This window comes from Pinus tabuliformis, chromosome 1_1, assembly GCF_031772625.1.
Source record: "Pinus tabuliformis cultivar Carrire ecotype Pingquan chromosome 1_1, CPIR1, whole genome shotgun sequence".
Taxonomy (NCBI): domain Eukaryota; kingdom Viridiplantae; phylum Streptophyta; class Pinopsida; order Pinales; family Pinaceae; genus Pinus; species Pinus tabuliformis.
Genome location: NC_142297.1, coordinates 25,332,241 through 25,357,717, shown reverse-complemented (window position 1 = coordinate 25,357,717; position 25,477 = coordinate 25,332,241).

Below are 25,477 nucleotides of genomic sequence, written 5' to 3'. Positions count from 1 at the left end.
AAAAGCAGAGTTTTTACAACAGTGAGCTCAATTTGAGTCTCACACAACAAATACAAATCAGTAAAACTATACTTGGATCCCCCAAGTCTCTGGAGTACATAGACTCTCCTTACTGAAACTCGACCTCTATTGGTCACAGTAGTATGAGCCCAATCTGAGACTCATACATGACAGGCATATACAGAGGAGTTCGCTTGAACCTCTCAAGCCTTCTCTAGAGTACACAGACTCTCTAACTCTCTGGCTTTGTCTGGCTCGATGCTGCCTTTGCTTCTGTAGGTCAGCTCGGCTTCTTCTCTCTGCTCTCAGCTTTCTGCTTCTAACTTACTTGCTTCTTCTCTGTCAGCTTCGTGGCTTTAAAGCCAATCTGCTCTCTGACTGCTCATTTTTGCTTCCTGGCTTTCTGGTTCCACTGCCTCTGTCCGTCTGAATCCCTCTGTCCTACATAATCATCATTTTATAACGCCTCACAGGGAGGTGGCCACCTATTTCATGACGAACTGAGTGTCAGTTCTCTTGGACGTCTTTGAAACGACCATTTTTACTGTTAACTCCAAGAATGCTCGCGAAACATGATCTTCTGCCAACGCATCGTCCACGTCGAACTTTAAATCCTATAGAAATCTGCCTGTTATCCTCGTCAAATCCGGTCACCCATCAGAACGTATCTCTGTCGTTGATCTGGAGCCTCCAGATCCTACGGTCATCGTCCATATTGGGCAGATAAGTAACATGACGTTTACCTGTCCGATGTGAGCGGTTTTCTCTCTCTTCCACTGGATGCATGGCACCCATTGTGTGGCATCGGGCGGGACTCGATTGAAACCGCTTACCACTCGAAGCCCTTTCGATATTCTACTAGTTTTTTGTGGGACCCCACCTCTGACAGAATCGGCGCGATATCCGTTACATTTTATAACTTTTCGGGTCCGGGCGCTCGAGGCTTTTCCTTCTTTGAGGGGTTTGCCCGACGATATGTGATTAGTGACTTTTCACTAATCGCATATTAGAAACTACCCCTGTTTCTTGAAATAGCCTCTAGTTTTGCTAATTTGTGGCAGTGCGCGTTACCATGGGCCGACAGTTTGCGCACTTGACCGAGGGTCCTCGTTGCTCGCGCTGATCACAAATTGCAATTGTTACAATGATATCTCCTATAAGCTTGGTCTTTATACGACTTTGAAACTTTGGCATGATTTTAAAGAGTTCATGAAAACTTAGAGAGTGTTCTAGGATCCAATTTGGATCATCCATAGAATTTTGTAGGATATTCTTAGTAGTATACACAAATCAAAGGTCGATTTTTTTTTTCTTTTTAGATTTATCTCGAAGGTAGTTATACCCCCTTTCACTTTTTTTGTTTGTCAAGTGGTCTGATTTCATCAGAGATTACAACAAGCTTCACTTGTGGCTTGAGAAACCATGACCCAGGGGCATGTAAGTCGTCAAAATCACCTAGTTATTGCAGCCGGTCTAGGCCACACTAGCCCTTAACATGACTCGATTTTTCCCGTAGAGTTTTGAATGAGTGACCTTCAGTGACTTAATAGTACACCCCATCACTATCTATTCTGAGCCTCGTGGGAAATGGTAAGCCCCCGGTCTAGGCCACACTAGCCCTTAACATGACTTGATTTTTTCCCACAGAGTTTTGAACGAGTGACCTTCAATTACTTAACAATACACCCCATCACTGTCTATTCTAAGCCTCGTGGGCAATGGTAAGCCTCCAATCTAGGCCACACTAGCCCTTAACATGATTCGATTTTTACCCACAGAGTTTTGAACGAGTGACCTTCACATCAGGGAGTGACTTAATAGTACACCCCATCATTGTCTATTCTAAGCCTCATGGGCAATGGTAAGCAGGCTTGGCTCAGGTTAAGTTTTTCTCGCTACTTGTCATTGCCCTCGCTTGGGTTTGAGCACAAGCCCTGATCGTCATTATGAGTCCAACTTTACCAACTAGCGCCTCCACCAATTGATATACCTTTTTTTTCCTTTTTAATTAAATTGACTAACTAAAAAAAAACAAAAACATGATATAAACAAGTGTTATAAGAAACAATTCATAGTTTTTTGAGCATGTTGTATTGTAAACCATGCTATTCACTCGTGGTATTGTAATAAAAGCTATTTAAAATTAAAGATTTCAATTTTAAAATTAAAATGAATGTCTATAATTAAAAATCTTATTACTTAGATATATAATATATATTCATTAATAATAATAATAATAATAATAATTTAAATAAAATTATAATTTAATTAATCTTTTACACTTTTTTAAGTAAATACTAGTTATAAATAGATGTTTATTGACCGAACCTTTAACGTAAACAAATAACTCAATAAACAAAAAGAAAAACTTAAAAAAAAAATGGTTTCTATTGAAACTAAAAGATGCCCTCCTCTTGCCATCATCATCGTTCGATCAAGTATTTTTTACCCTTAAATAGAAGGGGTTATTTTTTTATGTTTAGCTAAGAAATTTAATTTTAATCGGTAAGGATAATAAGAATGGAGAAAGTTGGTGATTACACAAATTGAATGGTACTTACAATTTGAAAAATAAATCCTCTCTTTGCATACATTGTTGGGTTCCATCTATGTTTCCGTGTAGACATGAAAACTTAAAAACAAGAGAAACGAAAATAAAATAAACAGCTATCTTTAATAGTTTTTTAAAGTATATATAAAAACATGATGGGAAGAAGGATTCTGGTGTCACTAAGACATTATTTGCGTAGTTTTGAAGCACTCAAAAGTCAATCATCTATGTTTATTGTAATAGGAAATCTATATTTAAAGATAACGTAACATCAATAATCTTTTTTAAATTGTAATAAGAGGTCTATTTTCAAAAATAATGTGGAACTATAAGAGCATTTTTCGCGCAACGGTTTTGCGTGCAGAGATACGTCTGGATCTGCGGAACGGTCCTGTGAAGCGTGTTGCCTATTTCAACAATCAATTTCTATTGGCTGACTACCCTCCATTAGTCATATGGGAAAACACAATGGCCCATGTGACTCGGCTTTTGTTTCCTTAATTAAAAGATATTCAAATACACTTGCGAAGTCGAAAGTGAAAGATGGCCATATTTTATATTTTCTTATTATTCACCAATTCGGTAATGCAGCTGCGCACCTCTTCTTACGTCATTGCAATGGTGTGATAACGTGGTTTTTCTATTAAATATTTAACTCCATAAAGAACCATTAGGTCATTTTTATTTATTTAATTGCATTGATAAATATAAATAGACTTTTTTATTATTCATAAAGTGATAAACCATGACATAAATAGTAAATAATGAATTTCAATTTTATATTCAAACTTTTAATTAATATTATTAAAAATAACAAGATAATGTAATTGATAAAACTCAAATTATAGATTAGATTGGGTAAATTTTTGAAGAAAGAAAATTTACCCAATCATCATGTCTACATTGATGAGGCTAGTGTGATTGCTAGAGTGTCTCAATTCCATCACCGGAAATTTGAGGAGGCTAGTGTGATTGCTAGAGTGTCTCAATTCCATCACCGGAAATTTAGGGAAGCCCTTGAGATTGAAAAAAGGCCGATCAATCTGACTAGAGAGTATGGCTGGAAGATTAATAGTCGCTGGGTCCCAACCCTCTCCTCCTAGTTGTTTGCCTTCTTTCTCTCTCTTAGTATTTGTTTTTTATTAAGTCTGTGATTTCTATCAATTTATTTATTATTATTAATATATATTTTAACTTTATCTATTTATTTATTTATCTATATTAATATTATTATTTATCTTTATTATTTTATCTATTATTAATATTTATTCTAAACTTTATGTTTCAATTTTGATTTAATTATAATTTATTCACTAAAATTAATTTCATATTAGTTAATTTATTTAAATTATTAATGGTTTTTAATATATTTAGTTTTATTTATAATTATGTATTTTACTTATTAATTTTTGTGTAGTCTCTTTTCGTATTAATTTTATTTTAATTTATAAAAATTAATTTAATTTTTAATTTAAAACTAATATACTTTTGGTTCCTTAAATTAATTGTTATTGTTGTAATAACAATTAATTTAAGGAACACTTGCGCTAATTTTATGTATGAAAATAATAACTTGGAGGAAGTGTATTCTTACAAGTAACTAGGAATTGATATCCATCACAAGCTCAACTGGAACCATAGCATTGAGAAAAGGATCAATGGGGGATGGAAAGCTTATTTTGGTCTTGAAAATAATTGTAAAACTGCAAACCTCGTAATGTGGGATAAAAAGAAGTTCCTCTTTGAAACTTTAGTCATTCCCGTTATCTTATATGGCTTTGAAGTTTGGGGCTGCAGCATCTCCAGAGAATCATGGAGAAAGATTGAGCAAATCCAGAAGCGTTTTATAATTTATAACCTGAAAATTAAAAGTAATACACCCTATCCTATTCTCCTTATAGAAGAAGGTCTTTCTCCTATTGAGAGCCTAGCTATGCTCAGGTTTCTGGTGTACAAGCACAAGCTCAATAACATAGACAATCATAGACTTCCTAAGCTAGCTTTAAATTCCAGCCAAAACCACCTAAGGCTTAACCGAGGATGGCATAAGGACACAAAGGCCTGGTTAAACTATTGGGAGATCAATGAGAATGATGCTTTGCAAAACATAAATAACATTAAAGATATTGTTACTTCTAAGTTCAAAGAAAAATTGTGGTGCGAGAAAGATTTAGCGTCTAAAAGAAAATTAAGTTATTATAAGAGGGTCATCAACCCCACCCTTGAAGATCAAAAGTATCTCTCTATTTTAACTAGCTCAAAGAAGAAAATTAATATAGCAAAGATTAGAACGAATTCTCATGAGGTCCATAGTGAAACTGGCCGTTGGGCAGTTCCTATAACGCCATGGATAGAAATGATCTGCCATATTTGTGAGAATATGAGCATCGAGGATGAAAACCACTTCCTCTTAGAGTGCCCTGCATACAACCATATTAGATCTCAATTTCACAACCTTTGTTACAATACTGACCTTCCTAGCCTTTTACAATGCCAAAATTATAGTGAACTCTGGAGGCTTCTCTCCAAGTTTTTTGAGCATAGGAATAAAATCTTAAATCAAAATAAATAATTTGTCTTTTTAGGTCCGATAGATCATTATTTGGTCTCAGCGGACGTTAACCACCACCACCACCACCATCATCATCATCATCATCATCATCATCAATAATTTTATTTTATTATTATTATTAAACTTTTTTTTTTGACAATCATTTATTACTCCATGTTTGACGTTTATAACTAACTAATAATAATAATTTTAAAAGTAATTCATTTTATATAATTTTTAATTTAATTCATTTTAATTTTTTCAACATATTTGAAATTATTTATTTTTTGATTTACTTATTAGTAATTTTAATTTTAAAAAGAAAATATTATTGACTAACTATTAAATTTTTTTAAAAGTAATTCATTTTATATAATTTTTAATTTAATTCATTTTAATTTTTTCAACATATTTGAAATTATTAATCTTTGATTTTCTTATTATTAATTTTATTTTTAAAAGAAAATATTATTAATAATAATAATATTATTATTATTATTAATTTCCCTTTATCTTGGTCAAACTAGCCGTTATCATGTCATTTCTAGCTGTTATTTTTTAGCCGTTGAGTCATGGATTCTCTGCCCTGTCTATTTAATGTGCTAAATGCGATCTGCTCATTCAACTTGTCCTGACGATGAACCACACTGGATGATTCGAAACGTGTCGACATAAGTTTTTCTATGTGATTTTCTCCAAAAATTCTTCAAAAATTTAATATAGATCACAAAAGTCTCAATTCAATAATTAAATAAGCTATCTTTGATAAACTATGCTCACCTTTCCTTTTCAACTTTGAAATTGCAGTGGAATATCATTTAATTTAATTAATGAAACAAAAGCTGGAATGACCAGGGTCATTGTCTTATGAGGAAGGGCGGCTCGTTCGGCCAATAGGAATTGAGAGTTGAAATAGGCAACACGCTTCGAAGGGCCGTTTACGTAGCTGAAAGGCAGATCGTTAGGTCTAAGTGAAATATTTGAATACCTGACGTATCTATGCATCGGCTTTATGCAGGGGGCAGATGGATAGGTAGTGAAGATTTAAATACAAGCGTGTCAATGCACGCAAATCCGATGCGAAAAATTGCTTTTATAATTCCCTACTCTTACATTATCTTTAAAATAGACTTTTTAATAAAATAAAAAGATTATAAGCTTCCAAACTACGCACTAAATTCCATGGAGACACCCCGATCCTTCTTCATATCTACATATGTATATGTTTGTGTTTACAATATTATACTAAATTGATAATCTTTCCGAGTATAAATAAAAAGTTTGACATCGATTTTAATCATATTCAAAGTTGTATTGCAAAATAAAATTGGTTTATACTTGGAATTGTGTCATTACAGATTTTATATAAAATTTATCTTATTAAAAATTATTAAAGTTTAGATTTAATATGGTAGGGTATGTGGTACGTTGGTTTTACTCTTCAGTGTATGATTCTTGTTTGCATTATTTTTTTTAACAATCATTTTTATTATTTTTGGAGTTAAATAAAAAGAATGTATTTTATTTTTTTTCCTTATTTTTTAATTTTTTTTTCTATTTTATATTTTGAATTTTTCTGTGTATATTTTTAATTATTTTTATCAAAATGATCTTAAAATTTAATAAAAATGGTTAGGATGGTAAATATTTATCAATTTTTATGAAAAATGATTTTAAAATTTTATAAAAATTGTTAGGATGGTAAATATTTATTATTTGGATTGCATAATTTAAATGTAAAAAGGTTTTTTCAAAATATTGATTCAATTATACATTTAAAAATGTAATTTAAATTATGGAAAATTATAATTTTATCAACCATTATATAATTTGATTTTATTGATAATTGCCAAAAAAAAAAAAAAAAAAAAATGATTTAAATGTTTTTTACCAATAACTTATTTCTCTTATTTCTCTTAACCTATTAGTTAAGATATATTTATACTTAATAATATTGAGTCGAAATTAATGCAAACATACTTCTAAAACATATTAATATGAAATTTTATTTTTTGCTAAAAATCAAAGCATCTATTATTATAAAGAAATTCTCCCTTATTTATCCTTAAATTATAGTTAATCAAACATTTTCTCAATCAGTTTGATTATTCATTTCAATTTCTCTTTTACAAATTTCTAAATATTCCCCATCCTAAACACAGCTTTGATATTAAATCTTTCATATTTAATATCATAAAAGAAGAAAAATAAGATAATATAAATTCATTTTAAGTTTAGTTTTGTTCAATTAATTAGTTCCTAGTATTTATTTTAGAAGAGAACTTAATAAATATGAAATGCAATTTGTTGTGTTGATTTTTTTTAATTATAAATTTATATTTTTGTGTCTTTGAAGTGAGGTATTTTGCATTATGTCGAGAGTCAGTACCACACCTCTGATGGCAAACCCTACTATCCCACATGTCCTAGGTTCAAACCCTATCATGACACCCAACGCGAGTGGAACCCGGTATATACCGGTTTCCACCCCTTTTGTGTTAGTCCCCGGACCTTTAACAAGTGTTACATATAGCACTCCTTATAACACTGCATATATCATGGTTAGCATGGGTCCCTTCAACAACCCCTTTGGTTGGAATCCATTGTTTAGTTCCAACCCCCAGGTTCAGATGCCTGGGGGCAGTGTTTCCCAATATGCACATATCGGTCGGGAACGTTACAGTTCCCCCTCCATTTACAGGACAACAGGGACAGTCATTGATTGACATGAATCCTCCTTATGTCAGTCAAGGACCTGTAGTTAATTACGTGGCGAGCGGGATCCCTCAACAAGGTCTCGCTCAATCCATATGGGTACCCCACTCTCAACCTCAAATGAGTCAAGGGGGCATTCCTTATCCTGGGGGAACTTACATCCCCCAGTCTAACAATCCCTATGGATAGCCACAATACACGACTATACCCCAAGGAAATTACTATTCCATGCATCCTGTGTATAATATTGGGAACAACACGATGGGAGGACTGCAAGGATCCTCAAGTCAGTTGTCATCGCCTTGGTTTGATTCAGGGGCATCAAACACCTTTCCTTTTTTGGCAATGCTTGATATCCCCGACTTGTACAAACTCACCAACAACCCTATCTATCACAACTTACTTTGGCCTCCAATCCCGCATAAAATTCCCACAGACATCCCGAAGTTTGAAGGGAAGCAAGGGGAGGATCCGAGTACGCACATCACCACCTATCATTTATGGTGCGTTTCTAACTCCATGGTGGATGATAGTATTTGGCTTCGGCTCTTTCCCCGCACCCTTACTGGAAATGCAACCAAGTGGTACATTGAGTTACCACGCGCGTCAGTCAATACCTTTGGCGCTTTAGCGATGGAATTCTTAAAGCACTTTCAGCTACCCATCCGCTATGAAACTGGGACAAAACTCCTTACTTCTTTACATCAGGACACCACCACCCACATCTCTGATCACATCCATGAATGGAGACGTAGGTGAAGGCTAGTCAAATCTCCCCTCCCAAACTATCTATTAGCAGATTGGTTCTGCAAATCTCTTCTCCCTCAAATCGCTAAAGATGTCGCCTTAGGTGGTGCGGTCATGGAAGACCAATCCATTCGTCATGCCCAACACTTAGATTTGATATATTCGCAGTCTAGCACATTATACGACGTCATTCCCAATGCCCCTAGAAACTCCAATGCTCTCGCTACTCAGCAACCTGGTGCGTATGCCTATGGTATTATCAGCACTACCTCCGGGTCTACTATAAAAAAACTTAGCGGTCACATCACCGAATTGTCAGTTGACCCCATTACCAAATCAATTGTTCTTCCTACCGCTGTGATAAACTCTGTGCAGTCTACACAAAAACCCAACAGTAAGAACTAGAAGAACAAGAAAAAGACGGCTCCTTCTGAAGAGAAGACAACCAAGTAGTACAACTCAAAGTAGAAAGTTATTGCGCCTCCTGACAATGGAAAGGACAAACCTGCCAAGTTCCATTTGCAAAATATGTACGAAAGACCATATGACGCATCATTGTCCGTGTCTCCATGAATGCATAGATTTCCTTGCTCAAAAGGATACTAGCTAGACCCCTACGGTTCTAAATAACCCTTTCCCCACTTAGCAGCAAAAACATCTTATTACAAACCAACCCCAACCCCTGCAAGGCGACAACGGTGGTTCGCTTCATCCTTAAGCTGGTGAAGGACCATATATCATTTACACCTTTGAAACGGTAGATCTTCAAACAAGAGCCAAAACTTATGGAGCTCCAGTCGCTAATGATGAGGAAGCCTCCTCAAGTCAAAACCCAACACCTCCTAATGATATTCATATCGAAAGGTCGGTTGATGATCTTGTGATTCGCCCCACAAAAGGATCACTTCGTCGCACAATGCATAATACATCTACACGTGCTGCCCAAAACTACAGTATTGTAGAAGATTTGGCGCAAGCACTGTCAGCTATGTCGGTGCTCGAAGTATTGCAAACTTGTCCAGCACAAAGGAAAGCTCTTCTTTCAACAATTGGTGGGGTCAACCCTTAGGATTCCATGCTTGCAATTTTCGACATGGACAAATGTAGACCTCAACTTTCATACCAGCTTGCATTTCAGGTGCAAATATTTTCGAAAGGGCAAGGAGTACACAGAACTGTCATTGACGAAGGTGCCTCAACCTACGTCATGTCAGCTTCATGTTGGCTCGCTTTGGGTTCTCTAACCCTATCACTGCCATCGAATTCCCTTAAAGCTTTCGATGGCTACACTTTCATCCAAAACGGTTACCTAGCCAACTACCCCATCACTTTGAGTGGGAAAACAGTAACTGTGGACATCGAAGTCATAGTTAGAAAACTCAACTATAATCTATTATTGGATCACAGTTGGACTTATGCCATGATCGCCATTGTGTCTAATGTCTTTTGTGTATTCCTATTTCCCTTGGATGGAAAGATAGTCACAGTGGACCAGCTTTCCTTTTGCACCCCAGATTACTCCTCGTTACCTAGTAGCTTAATACCCTTAGTGGGTGGTGTTCCTGACTCTTACGTCAGTATCAGTACCGGTCTATTGAACGAATCTTCCCTGATGGGTTGTTTTCCTCTCTCGCCACTCACGGTTCCACAAACGGTCTCTATGGTCTCATCTATTCCTCATGAACTGACTGATCCTTGTATCCTTCAGATATTGACTCTTACAGAGAATAAATGTCGTTGTCACCAGCTGAATTGGCTTACCAAGCCATTCAATATACATCCGAATCTTCGGTCACTTTGGTCACAACCAACGGTACAGCCTCCCCTCCCATAACTGTTCTTTCCAACGATCTCCTCAATCAAGTTCTACCTACAAACGAAGCTATTTGAGAGATCATGTGTTTGGAAGAGTGACCTTGGGCAGATTCACACCATCGCATTTTGATATTTGATTCGGACACGATACCCATACAAATCGTGTCATTTGACACACCTGAAATCGTTCCCTCGCCTTATACAACCGTTCAAACTTTCGACTCGAAAGGCAACATGGGAAATCTTTCAAAGACATGGCTCATCGATATTTCTGTCATGACAGACATCGTGGAAAACATCCAGATTGGAGCCGATTGCAATCTTGAAGAAATTGCGAGCCTCACCTACCCTTTTAAGGATTTCCACGATGTTTTCCCTTGGTCTTATGAGGAAATGCATGGCATATACCCTTCTATTGTCATGCATGAGATCAAGAAGTATCGGGCATTCTTTTTATGGTATTTTTCTTGCTCGTTAATCTGAAAAATCCTCGAGTCTCCTTCTTCCAAATCGTTAAACTACCACAAAGAAGAGAGAGCGTTCTTTTTATGGTATTTTTCTTGCTCGTTAATCTAAAAAACCTCGAGTCTGCTTCTTTGGGCTCGCTAAAGTAATACAAAGAAGATATGAGCGTGTTCCTTTTTGGGACTTTTTCTTGATCTTGAACTGAAAAATAACTGAGCTACTTCTTCAGGCTCGTTAAAATCTTATGAAGAAGATATAAGAAACTCTTTTTCTAGCTCATTAAAATTAAAAATATAGTCCAAGTATTCTTTTTAGGGACTTTTTCTCGCTCATAAAATTGCAAAAACCCTGAGTTACTTCTTAAGGCTTGTTAAAAACTTATAAAGAAGCTCCGACCATTCTTTTTAGGAACTTTTTATCGCTCGTAAAATTGAAAAATACCCAAGTTTTCATCATCGGGCTCGTTAAACTCCTACGATGATGATATGAGCGCTTTCTTTTTTGGGACTCTTTCTTGCTCTTAAATTGAAAAATCCCCGAGTTTTTCCCTTCTTTGGGCTTGTTAAATCTACGAAGAAGGAATGATTAGTTATTTTACCACTTTTTCCTCGCTCATTAAACTGAAAAAGATACCTCGAGTTTTCTTCATTTGACTTGTTAAACTTTAATGAAGATCTATTGAGTTTTTCGTCACGTGACTCATTAAAAATTCACGACGATTTTCAATTTTAGTTTGTCTCCTCGTATTCGTAACACAATGAGGCAAATGTCTATAGAGCGTAGGTTTATCTCTTTATCCAGACTCAATAGATTAACTTACGAAAAAGGAACCTTTTCGAGTATACTATTAAACCTTTGTCACACCCGATTAAAAACTATGACAAAGGGACCACCCCGGAGTCACTCTTTACAATCTTTTCAGACTCTTGAAATATGAAAAGACCACCGAGTTTACTCATATGGACTAATTAAACTAATCAGATGAGGAATGGAGTCGCTCTTTCTGATCTTTTCAGACTCTTGAAATATGAAAATACCAATCAGTTTAACTGTCTCGACTCACTAAACTAATCAGATGGGGAAAGTGGACAATTCAATTTCTTTGTGTCAATATTTTGAAAAGCGTTTTTTGGCAACAGTCACTCCCTTAAACATGGAAGTCCCTCAGCAAAGCCTTCCTTGTGACAGCCTCTCAATATGAACCTTACCATCTTATGAGTTTAGCCTATATACCTTGATGTTCTTACATCTCTGTATCCTAACACTCTTTGGTGTTCATGAGTCTAGTGCTGCATGGTTAAACCCTTTGTGTTGTGCCTTTATTGTTAAAGGGAAACCCTTTATCTTATGTTTCCTCCATCAAACCATCAAGCATATCCTTCCATCATGCCCCCTATCGTTTTGACCCAATGCTCAAAAGATTCTTCAAAAAACAATCATTCTTGTCCCGTTCTGTGTTCACTCATGTAGGAAAAATTATTTCCTACCGTTCGACAGGTCTCTTCCTATTGACTTCAACACTCCATCTAGGAAGTAGATGCAGAAAAAATTTAGTGCCTTAGAACTTGCAGACATCAGTGGTAGGTTACCTTGTGTTTGGCTAAGGGTTTTCATTATTGGCTCCTTGTTAAATGATTCTATAAGTGTTCGATGACAAAAACATTATTCAACCTTGCTAGATTGTACTGTGCATATTGGATACCATCATCATTATCGGTGGCCATCCTCGCGTCATCATTATCGGTGGCCATCCTCGCGTCTGTTAACATTCTCCATTATTGACTGGAAATCAGACAATTTCGTACATGTTCGACCTCGATGCCTTTATTCACATGCATCGAACTATGTTGTTACAGTGAAGTGGAAATCAAGACCTTGGGTAGAGGCTTAAATCACTCAGCCTTATTTCCTCTCCCAAGTTGCGTTTATTGTTTTTTGGAGACAACTTATCAGAATGATTGTATTATGACACAGGCTCCGTATTGTGCTTATTAGTGGCCATGATCGTCATATCTCTTTGTTGAGAAATAACTCTGACATAGCTACTGAACGTGGGAATGCCCAACTCAAGACATGATTTTAGTTGTTTTATATATATGTGTTGTATCAGGTTTCTCGTATTCCCGAAGCTTCGATCCTCTCTCTCTTTTTTCCAAAGAAAATGACAATTATATATAAAGTATTTCGGCCATCGTCTCTACCTTTGATCTCACACTTTAGGGGGCATATGTTATATAAGAAAATAACCTCCTCATTAGCTCATAGGATAAGAACAGGATGACTGAAGGATTGACCAAGTTCACAGGCCTATTTGTCAAGCTAACGCTGTCTAGGAACTAGCAACCTGCTTTATAAAGCTTCCTAGCAATGCATCAGGTGCGTTAGTGCCTAGGGTAACTTTGTTTGTTACCTCGGGAAGGGTGTTAGTCAACCTAAATGAGTTTCCATGGGTCAAAGGAACAAGTTGACTGAGAAATATCCTGAGATTCACTCCTATGTCAGCTCACAAAAGTAGGGAAACATCAAAACTCGACCTGTTTGGAGGAATTACTATTCCTAATGGAGTCTACAAACGGGAAAGAGCAAAAAAGCATGGAAACATATCTGCTTTTTCCCAAAGGAACTCATGAGGGATTTGGCAAGGCTTATCCTCTCATGCTATATATGTGAGGCTAGGGCCATTGTGGAAGGGGTCGAAACATTTGAAAGGATTGCCTATTTTATTTTCGCGACTAGTCTCCGACTATGGCATTTGCAAGAGGTTAAGAAGGGAGAGAGAGAGAGGAGTTGGAGGAGTAAGGGAAGGTTGATATAACCGATGGTTGTAATCACCCTTTTCTACATTAATATAGAACTGCAATTGTGTTGTCCACTCTGCGACATTGGTAGTGTAATTTGTTTACATATTTATGCAATGTTGTTATTATGAGTGGCTTAGATACATGTAATTAGATATATTTATATGTTAGTGCATTGATTGTCAAAGTTATATGCTGTGATATTACACCTTGTCTTATCTATGTGCAGGTTTTGATTTGGAGCTAGCTAAGGGGTCTTCCACTCCACTACTTTGTGCTCTCCAATAACACCACACCAAGACTTGAGGTAATAAGTCCTTCTTCCTGCTTTGATTCTCATTTTTTTAACATAGATATGCATGCATCTCTGTGCCAGCTGCAGATAATCTGACAGTCTTCCAAGGATCCCGAGAAGATCCTTGAGGGTTTCTACATCACCAAACACCCATACATTAATCCCTATAGCGTTGAGACTATCCAATGCGTAGTTTATGATGGTTGGGTTCAAGGGATTGCGTAGTTGAGGGACTTAAGAGCTCAAGGCAGGGGCTTGATGCTTGAAGATGTCAATTGTGCAGTTCTGGAAAGAAAAAGGTCAAGGAATTGTTCAATTGAGGGACTCAAGGACTTGGTCTAGACACTTGAGCCTTGAGACTACACAATGCACAGTTGAGGGAGGCATGGGCAGAGGGATTTCACAGTTGAGGGACTCAAGGGCTCAAGCTGGAGGCTTGAGCCTTTAGTTTTCCCACTGCACAGTTTTGGGAGGTAGGGATACCAAGTGATTGCGCAATTACATAGTTTAGGAGCCGAAGGCTAGGGCTTGAGGATTGAGAGTGTGTCATTTTGCAGTTAAGGCTGGGATGGGGAGAAATATTTCACAATTATGGAGCTAAGGGGTTGTGCTTGATGTTAACCAGGAAATCCCTTCTATGGATAGAAGCGATTCCTCTATCCCAATGTGTGGGTCTAGTAGCAAGCGTGACAAAACTATCAAACTTCCCTAACCTAGATTAGAATGACAAATGAGAAAGGGAGATGACCTACCTCTCTCATATGTGCTCGATCTTTGTGTTGGATGCCTATAGTAATAGGTTTCATATTTCATGATTGATTATTAAATTTCCAAATATGCTCTGCATTGTTAGCACAAAGATCCCATATTTCCAGGTGATCAGAGGTGTGTGAAATTACTTCAGATATTGAGGACCTTATTTCATTTTTTGGATGATTCAACAGTCTAAACTGGATCATGCCATGTTTCAATTTTGAGTTGTAGAATAGATGAAGAAGTCTGTCCAAACAGCTTAATCTTGGCAGACAAGTAGTTCAGGTAGAGAAACAAAGGTTCCCAAAAGTCTAATCTGGGACCTTGGAGGAGATAAGGGTAGAAGTAGATAGAGAGAAAAAGGAAAAAGCCAAAGAAAAGAAAAAGGCAATTGAGGGTTGCAAGTCCAAGTGCCCCTCCAAGAAGAAACAAAAAATGCTAGGGAAATAGCTGGGTAGGCAGTTGTGGTTGCAGAAAGGGTGTTTTCACCATTACACATATGTCAACAGGTGTTTTGCCAAGGCAAAATCTATCAATAAAAAAAGTGGTTAATTCCATCATATTACAGCAAGGAGCATGACTAACTTCCCTCTTCCCCTTTGTTCCATTACTAACACTCCCTTTCTTTCAGCTGAGGTTTATGAAGAAAGCATCTTGGTTTTATGGTGGTTCTAGTTCATTCAGAATCCACATTTCTTGTCTAAGATCTTTTCATTTTGATCTACTCTCAAAACCAAGTCAATTTCAGATAAACTCAGTAAAATCCCTTTCATTTGCCCCCTTCATTCATATTAACCTCTAATTTTACTATATAGCTCCCTTATTTTACCCCTTCCCCAATAATACTAACACTAAGGTGTATAAAGCCCCAAATCTTATATATACTCCCTCCCCTTGGCATTATAGCCATATAGTCTTCAAAAGGGACCAAAGTGACATCTGGTCACTTTGGTGAACCTGTCCCATCCCATTCCCCCTGGCTGCAAGTCAAAATGCTCCTCAAACCACCATTTGCATTGAAAAACCCTTGTAAACCCTCTTTTACCCCTAAAAAAAAACTTTGCAAAAATTACCCAAAGTCAAAAACCCGCCTCTGGCGCATTTCCAAAGGGTTAGCGCGTAGTTTGATTTAATGAAAAACATTCGAAAACCAACGAAAAACCCACAAAACCTAAAGTTCCCCGCCCGCATATAACCCGTGCACCTTCCTCCTCCGTCAGCCGTCGGATCAAGCCCATCAGATCCGACGGTCCTCATCAATATCGGAGCACATCCGATGGCCGCACGTTATGTCCCGAGAAGATGACGTTGCGCCTCGTCATGCCTCCGCCACGCGTCAAGCGCTCACCTATCTCGGAGCCCGCTCTGACAGTTCTGAGACCGTACCTAAACCGCCCCGAGAGACCGTAGCGGCCAGCCCTAACCGTAACCGCTACGGTCCTAACCGCCACCGGTTCGCCGCTGACCCAGCGCCACGTCTTTCTCCGCTCGTACCCGCCTTCTTATTGGTCCACCTCACTGCTGACTGGGCTGCCACCTCACCGCCCCTTTGACCATTCACCCACTGCCACGTCCTCTCCGATGACGTCAGCTGACGTCACATCACCGTGACCCACCAATGACGTCATGCTGACGTCATCATAAAAAAGCGCCAAGTTGGTAAAAAACCCATATTTACCAATTTTACCCGGGATTTTTACCATTTACACTGTGTCTGCTGAATGCTCTGCTCAACCGTTGCTGCCCGAATTTTCGCCAACCTGTGAAATTCGACCAAGGCGACCGCTCCAGTACCTGCGCCACACCTAACCACGACTTCTGCACGTCGAATTACAGGTATTTACCCTGCTCTGCCCTCCATACGACCTGCATTCTTCTCTAAGCTACTCACAGGCACAATAGGACCGTAAAACAAATTTTTCACCGCTGGAACCAAGTTATACCTCCACCATTGTCCCTGTGAAGTCCCAAACTTCCCTGCAGAGTGCTAACAAACCGCAATTCAGTTGAAAACCCCTCGTCCTCCGTGTTCTCGGTCAATGCCCCTCTGAACACCTCTGAAATACTACCAGGAGCCAAAATTGAACACCAAAAAGAGCCTCTGTAACCAATTACCAGCAGTATTTCAATTTCTAGCTGGTAAATTCCCTTCTGACAGTTCAGAAAATCAAGTTTTACCACAGAGGGCAATCTGCAGTCTGTTTTGCCACTCAATTGTCCAATTGCAACTGTTTATCCTTTCACAAGCTATGGAGACTCCCATTGCTCTCAATATTAAGCCTATCAATGCCCCCCACCAAGAATTAGCATGGCAAGCCCTGGGAGACATGGATTACCAGATGTCAGACTGGTTCCCTATGGGAACTAAGTATAATATCCTAATGATTAATGAACTGAGAGCCCAGCACATGAGTGGAGCAGATATCCTGGGGATTTGGGAATCAAACTTGCCCATATATAACCTTCCCCAAGTCAATCCAATGCCAGAACTCATATACAGTTGCCAAGAGTGCTATGACCCCACCCAAAGGGCAGTCATTAGCCCCACAGGCCTGGTCCTGTTTCAGATTACTCCAGAGAGTATAAATCAGATGCTGCATTTCCATACAGCCAAAAAACTGACCCCTCTTTCCATGCAAGATTTGATAAGGAGAGGGAGCAGCCTGCCTAATGACCAGATTGTGAAGATCAACCAGCTATTTGTTGCACCTAGCTCTGAAGCAGTCAGAACCCCTCCCATTGGTTACCAATACCTGAATGAGTTGGGCAAGATGATGGTGGACTTGATTAGCTATGTCCTAGGATTCAGAGGACTGGAAGATGTAGATGAGTGCATATTGGCAATGCTGTCCATATTTGCCCCTGGTAAGCCTCCAGCTATCCACTATGATTATGCTACTTATATAGCTGAGAAGATTCATGACCAGTTCATGAACTTGAAGAGGGAGAGGCTGTTCAAATACACCTCCTACATATACCATCTGTTCTTGTTCAACCAGCCAGCTACCTTCTCTGTCCCTTTGAGGCCACTCAACGCCCAAGGAACCCCAAGATCAGTTGTCTTTTGGACCCCAGTGTTCCATCGTACCTCAGTATCACCTTATACATACTGTGAGTTTATTGACTTATTTGTCCATCCAGCCCTGACAGTGCTGCAAGGTGCCCCTCCTCCTAGACTGACAGAGGAGATGAAAAGAATTCTTCATTTGAACAAGCTGTACAACATTGGTAACTGGTACTTCTACCAGAACCACACAGTCATTAGGATATATGGCTGTGAATTGAACCCATTTAGGTTGCCGAGGTACGTTCCCATGAGACTGTTTGCCTTAGAATATTTCAGGCAATTTGGGAACTCAGATTACCTACACTTTCAGAGTAAAAACAAGAAATCACAGTTGAAAGTGAGAAATCAGCTAGGTCCCTTCTTATACAACAAGAAAGAGGAAGGATGGAAAGAGGCACACAGCATGCTGGAAGGCCTCAGATTGCAGACCAGTTTTGAGTGGATTCCATATGACCCTAACCACTCTATTTCTCTCAGGAGGATCAGGTATAAGTTAGGCAACTATGCACATGCAAGACTACCTGAAATTGAGAAATATGCAAATGCACCAGACTGGGAAGAGGGCACATTAATAGAGCAAATGACTAATGAAGAAATACTTGAACAAGAGGCTAGAAATGTCCAAAAACAAGCTGACTTGGAAACTTGTGGACAGGTGCCTACTTCCTATAGGAGGCGAATTGGGAGAGCCACTACAACACCAGCAACACAACAGCAAACTGCCAAGCAGACAACCCAATCAGCAAGCAAGGACAAAGGCAAACAGGTGGAACAACCACCTACATTAACAGAAGAGCAGGTTGACACTTTGTTACAGCAGCAAGAAGAAATGGAAGCACAGGAATTGGGGCAGCAACAAGAGAAACCACAAACTAGTGGGCAGCAGCCATCACAGCAAAGTAAGGAGACAGATTTGCCTGATTCTACAGAACAGCAGCCCCAAACAGAGTTGCCTCCAAGAACAGACATCAACGTGGACAGCTCAGTCCTCCAAACACCTCAGAAGGAGGACCTGACCAGAAAGAGAGAAAGGGAGACTCCCCAGACTTCATCCTTTATCAGAGGAGAAAAGAGGCAAAGGTTGAATGATTCCCAAGAGGAGGACATGGCAGTGAGGCAGGCCATGGGCATGGGCCCACCCAGTGGAGAACTCTCGGCCAGCTCATCTCAAAGAGGACCAGATATGACAATGGGAGGAGAGGTCAGCTCTTCTGGCCAGCATAGAGGGGGGCACTCAAGCATAAAGCAACAGTTCATAGAAATCAAAAGAAGGAGTGATCCCATAAAAGTACAACTTTATGATCACTTGTTAAAACTAGCCCCCAGCAACCAGCAGAGACTAATGTCTGCTTTTGATGTAAGTGAGGGCAAAATGATAATGAGCCATTTTATGCCCACAACTCTACATCCTCAGTCCACCGCAGACTATTTGAGAACAAATATGGAGGTTCTGGCTAAAGATATTCACCCCATGGATAAGATAGAGTTACACAAGCAAACGGGTGAAATGGTGTATGCCTCCCTGGCAGATGAGACACTGGAGAACTACAAGTTAAAGAGCAGCCTAGACAATACATCATCCCAGCTAGAGTTGGAAAGAGCATCCTCACAGGCCAAGGACAACAGAATCAAATCCTTGGAGGAGGTAATCATAGAGATTGGACATGATCCCAAGGATGTCAAAGGCATCCAAGAACTGCTGAAAATAAGGGATGCTGACATGGCAGCCCTAAGAAAGAAAATCAAGCTCCCGGCCACCATCCATCCACAAACAGATGAAGTTGCCCAGCAGAGGCAAGAAAAAGATACCACAGACTTGCTGGTATCCTTATACAAAGAGCTGGTTAGGACTCAAGACCAGCTAGGGCAAACTGAAGCTGCAAAGGCAGCACTACAAGAAGCCATGAAGCAGAAAGGGGAAGGTCAATCCTCCCAGCCTCCTCCAATAATAATAAATCTTGAGGAAGCACCTCCGATCATCACTCCTCCTCCTCAGCAAACAGGAGCTACAGCATCATCCACAGCCCCCACAACAACATCAGAGCAAGCTGCTACCCTAGATATGCAGAAGCTACAAGCAGAGATCCGAGCTATGGAAGCTCAAATGAAAGAGCTGGATGGGCTCAAACAGAACTTGGCTAATGTTCATGAGAGATTTGATAAAAGCAAACAAAATGAGGCAGCCAAGGAAAGAGAGGTGAAAGCCCTTAAGAGAAGGATTGCTGAGCTGGAAAAGGAGCTTGCACTGGAAAGGGTGACAGCTGACATGAAAGCAGTGTTGTGGAGCAACATTGGGAGATCCATTGCCAAACAGTGGCAATACATTGAAACCATGGATGAACAAATGGTGCTAATCACCAAAGCTAACAAAGAAATACAAAGAGCAAGGGCAAGCCTTGGGCACATGCCAGAAGCAGCTACCAGGATGATCAATATCCTGAATTACAAGACCAGCACTCAATTGGCCACCATGGGAATCAACAACAGAACAGAAACAATTGCCATAGCCAAGAGAGTTGTTACTCTGAGAAACTTGATTGGAACCTTGGAAAGAAGGACACAAGACATGCAGACAGAAATCAACAGGTTCCTGGAAAGGTTTGTAACGCTGCAGAACAGAGGCCTCCCCAACATTTTGAGCAGCGTGGGTAGACTGCTCACTTTGGACAACTATAACAAGAGAATTGATGCCCATGCTGTGGCAGAGATTGCAAAAGCTCCCAGCAGTTCAAAGGACACAGGGCCAGCCACGGGACAAATGATGTATGACAGAGTGGAGAATCTGTTTTTTCTCATGAATGAGATAGATCATCTGTTTGATACACCTCCCAATTTCTTTAAGTTCACAGAGGCAGATGAGACTCTAGGGGCAATTCTGGCACATCAACTGCCCACACAGGATGTCTGGAGGCATTTGACTCAGACAATTTTGACAGGACAAAACCAATAGCGCAGAAGGAAAGAAACAGGTACATACAGCGACAATTTTGGGAATCAATACCCACAGGAAAGGACAAAAGGCTGAGCCAACTCAGCCAGACCAATGACTCACCGCCGGCAGCAGTCAAAGTCATAATGGACAGGCCCGAGATACAGCGTACCAGCCTACAGCCAGGTTCTCCATGTATTAACTCCAAATATTCAGACCGACTTAGCTATTCCCAGTAATCTGAAATATCTTCTGACAGAGCATTAAAATGCCTGTACCATGTATTAAATGCTGTATTAAATTCTGCCCATAATATCTTAGATAGTTGGTAAGGAAGTAAATCTGAGATAACCGAGGACTCAGATATTTTGTAAAGAACGACTAGTATATATTGACCCTTGACAGCAGTGAAAAGGGTTGTTGTTGGTTGGTTGGTCGATATTTGTAACTCTCCTAGAAGAGCTCTGGTATTGTAATTTTTTCAGAGAAACTAATACAAAGAAAGCATGGAATTTCCAAGGCTGAGTGTTATCTGATGTCTTGTGGTGAAGGATGCATGTTACAGGATTCCATGGGTGTTGCATAAGACTATAAGTATTCTCAAATCTCTTTGTCGTGTCTGTTTTGAGTCTTTTGTTCTCTTTACTGTTCTTATGTTTACACTTGATAGCAAGGTGAATGATTAGTACCAGGATTTAACCATGTTTACCCTGGACTCAAACTGAGCTATTACAAATGTTTTCCTTTTTATACAGTTACAGGATTGTAATTCTTAATTGCTGCAATTCAGAACTGTGTTTTTATTATAACAGTCATTCTCAGGGATTCAACTCTGCCCCTAAGACATCTGTTTTCTCCCCTTAAATCTATCTGTTGGGAACATATAAACAAATAGTGAAAATTCTTTAATGCTTTCACTGTTCGTGCTAGCTGTTTCCAGTCTTTAATCAAAATCTGTCTTATTAAATACCCAAATGGCCCTGTAAGTTCCATCTTTCATCCCAAAACTTCAAACACATACAGCTGCAGACTCCATTGCCCAATGGTACTCAACTTCTCAGGAAACTACTTCACCAGAACCTAAAAGGAATTTTCACCAACCAAACACAAACAAAACACAGTGCATAATAGCTAGCCTAAAACCCTACAACAAACAACTACATATCATAAAGAGAGAGCCCTCTCTGATCACTGTTAGGCTAGAAACAGTGATCCAAAGACTGGTTAGTGGTTACCCCGGCCGTATTCCCTTGGGAGTCATAGGGAACAACCTGGGTGTTAACATAAATGGCGACTCCACTGGGGACTTAAGAATATTCGATCACTATCTATTTTCAAAGCTTTCATCAAGCCTGAAACTAGCCAAGACATCTTAGGACTGTTTTCTCAGTCTTAAGGAAGAGCTAACTAGGGAAACTTATCCTAGCCTTGAAACGATATATAGTCATTCCAAAACATCATCACAAAAAACATAAGGAAACAGCACAAGCAGGAGAGGCCTGCTGATTCGGTCATAAGTTTAGACCAACCTATCCTCATACCAACTCCTTGTAAAGTCCTTTTCCGTTCCACACCTAATTCCCCTAGTTCATCATCAACACCTCAAAGTCCCCCTCTCCCATCTTCACCTTCTGCACATAATCCTTCAATCAATTCCCCTCTTGTTACCCCTGTTATACCTGTGATACCAGCTGGTCCATTTGTCCCTATCAACCCTATAAATCCCATAAATATGGCTAACAGATATGCACCTCTGCAGTTACCAGCTAATGCACCGGCTCTACCCCATGATTACCAAACTAGACTCTCATTTTTTGACTCCCAGGGCCCTATGACAGCTACCCAGCATGCTAAGAAGATGCAAGATCACTTTGAGACCTTTGAAATAGATGATGACAGTGTAAGAATGAGAATTTTTGTCCAGAGCCTAACTGGAGATGTCAGAACTTGGTTTAGATCACTGAATGCAAATTCCATTGCAACCTCTGAAGCTCTGTACCAAGAATTTACCAACAGATGGGAGAAAAAGAGAGATCCACACCATATACTTGGGGAATACAACACCATTAGAAGAGGCCCCCAAGAAACAGTTTTAGAATATTGTGCTAGATTCAATAACATATACAATGCTATTCCCCAGAACTTAAGGCCACCTCCTGATTTGGCCCTGTACAATTTCCCTGATGGTTTTGATTCTGATATGGCATATCAGTTGAGAGAAAGAGACCCTCCAACCCTTGCTGAAGCCCAAAGAGTTGCAGTCACTGTAGAGGCCAACCTAATTGCCAAAAGAAACAGGGCAAAGCTGGAAAAGAAGGTTGGTTTCAAGGAAGAGCCCTCTGGCTTTGATCAGAAGTTGGATGCAATACTAAACAGCATGAAAAGATTAGGTGAGAGAGTGGAATCAGTAGAAAGAAAGTCATCCTGGGAAGCGCCACAAAACAATACTCCTAGAAACCCAAATTTTAGGAGAACACAAAACCCCAATACAGGAAAAACGGGTGCTGACCAAGATATCAGACCCCCTTTTCAAGAAAATTATGCAGAAACCTCCTCAGCCAATCAGCTCAATGAAGATCCTGAGATCAATTTAATAGGGCTGGATGGTAAAAGCCATGTTTTCCTGACACAGGAAGACCATGATGAGGATGAAAACAAAACATTCCAAACACAATCAGGAGAATCCTTTGACTTCAAGCAAGGATATGATACTGCTGTATATGAAGTCCACAAGCAGTACAAACTAAGAAGTCGGACTGTGAATGCAAATCAGCCAGAAAAGGTAAAGGATAAACAACAATCTAAAGAAGACTCGGTCATTGAACCTAATCACAAAACAAACTTACCTGCAAAGGAAGTAGTGGTTGAGGAGGTCACTGAACTACTGCCTACATCACAAGAGCCCACAGCAACTTCATCCTCTCACCCAAATCCGAACATTACCCCTCAAGACATGGGCATGAGGGGCACGTTCCAAAATCAAGATGAAATCCAACCAGAAGAGTCATTAAACAAGGAAAAGACTGCTATCCGTGACCTTAAAACTCAGGTGGATAAGCCCTTTGACTTAGGAGTAGAGATTGGCAAGTTAAAGGTAGCAATTCCCCTCTCAGAGTTAGCAAAGCATGACATATACAAACAACAGATCAAAAAATCCCTTCAGCTCACCAACAACAAAGATGATGTAAATGTGCTAGATGACACCCCAGAATTACTGTTTGGTCCAGAGGTAGATGGAAAAACAGTAGTCACAGGGGTCTTACCTTTTTATGTCAGTTTGCATGTTCATGATAAAATACTGCACAATGCAATGTTTGACTCAGGTGCATCTCATAACCTCATGCCAAAGGCAGTCATGGAAAGATTAAATTTGGATATAACAAGACCATACAAAGACCTGTTTTCTTTTGATTCTAGTCAAGTCAAATGCTTGGGCCTGATTAAGGATTTGTGTGTGTCCTTAGTTCAATTTCCCAACAAAACCATTTTAATGGATGTTGTTGTTGCTGATATCCCACCCAAATATGGAATGCTCTTATCAAGATCATGGGGAGCCAAACTCCAAGGCTCCCTGCAATTAGACATGTCATATGCAACCATCTCTGTCTTTGGACAACCCAAAAGACTTTATAGGGAAACACTCATGAAATACATGGTCAGCAGTGAAGAAAAACCTCAAAACTTTCCAATATATGCTGTCCATTCAGACATAGACTCCTTCATTCTATTCAATGACAGCACAAGCTCCTTGAACGATGACATTAAGACTGAAAAACCCATACAAGAACAAAACATTGGTCAGATAAGTGACTCCTGCCAACTTTCAATCAGTCCAACAGCTCCCATTCACCCTCTGCCGATTGTAAAAAATTGTCAAACAAATGATGAAACTATTCTAGGAGACAAATGGAAAAAGAAACCTCAACTCATGCTCACATGGCCATCCCATGAAAAGAATTTAAGATCCCCAGACCAGCAGGATAGTCTGTGGGTCCTAGAGTTTGATGGCTCAGTCAACAAGTTAGGGGCAGGGGCTGGAGTGTGGATACATAACAAAGAGAAAGCCTGTGCACAAGGCAGGGCTTATAGATTGAACTTTAAATGCACTAACAACATGGCAGAGTATGAAGCTCTGCTGCTAGGCCTCAAAATTGCAAAATCATTAAAAGCACATAGCCTCTCAATCATGGGGGACTCTGATCTAGTAATTCAACAAGTAAAAGGGGATTTCGTCACCAATGACAAAAGATTAAGGTCCTATAGGTCTGCTGTAATTGAAATATTAGAAACTTTCTCCAAGTGTGTTCTCACAAAGATTCCAAGGGGTCACAATCTCCATGCTCACAGCTTGGCAACATTTGCCAGCACCTTCAAATTCCCATTGCAGCCCAACAATTGTTTCACAGCAGAAGTCAAATATAGGCCTTCTATCCCAAACAATGTCAAAGAGTGGCAAGTATTTGAGAATGATAGGCAAATAAACAACTTTTTAACCTTGCAACAGGAGTTTACAGGATTAAATATTGATCTTGAGACAGCAAGTCAATCTCAAATTACTGATGGAGCAAGTCAATCACAATTACAGTTTCAACAGTCTGCTCACCCAATGTCACCTAGGACAGCAAAACAACTACTCAGTCCAACCATTTTCAACAAAGAAAACATTCAGCAAATTCACCAAATTGATTGTGAAGAGCTGGGCAGTGCTGAAGATGAAATCATACAACTCAAAGACAATCTTCTGCCAGCAGGCCTTACCCCACTAGAGGATATTTTTGACTCAAATGATGT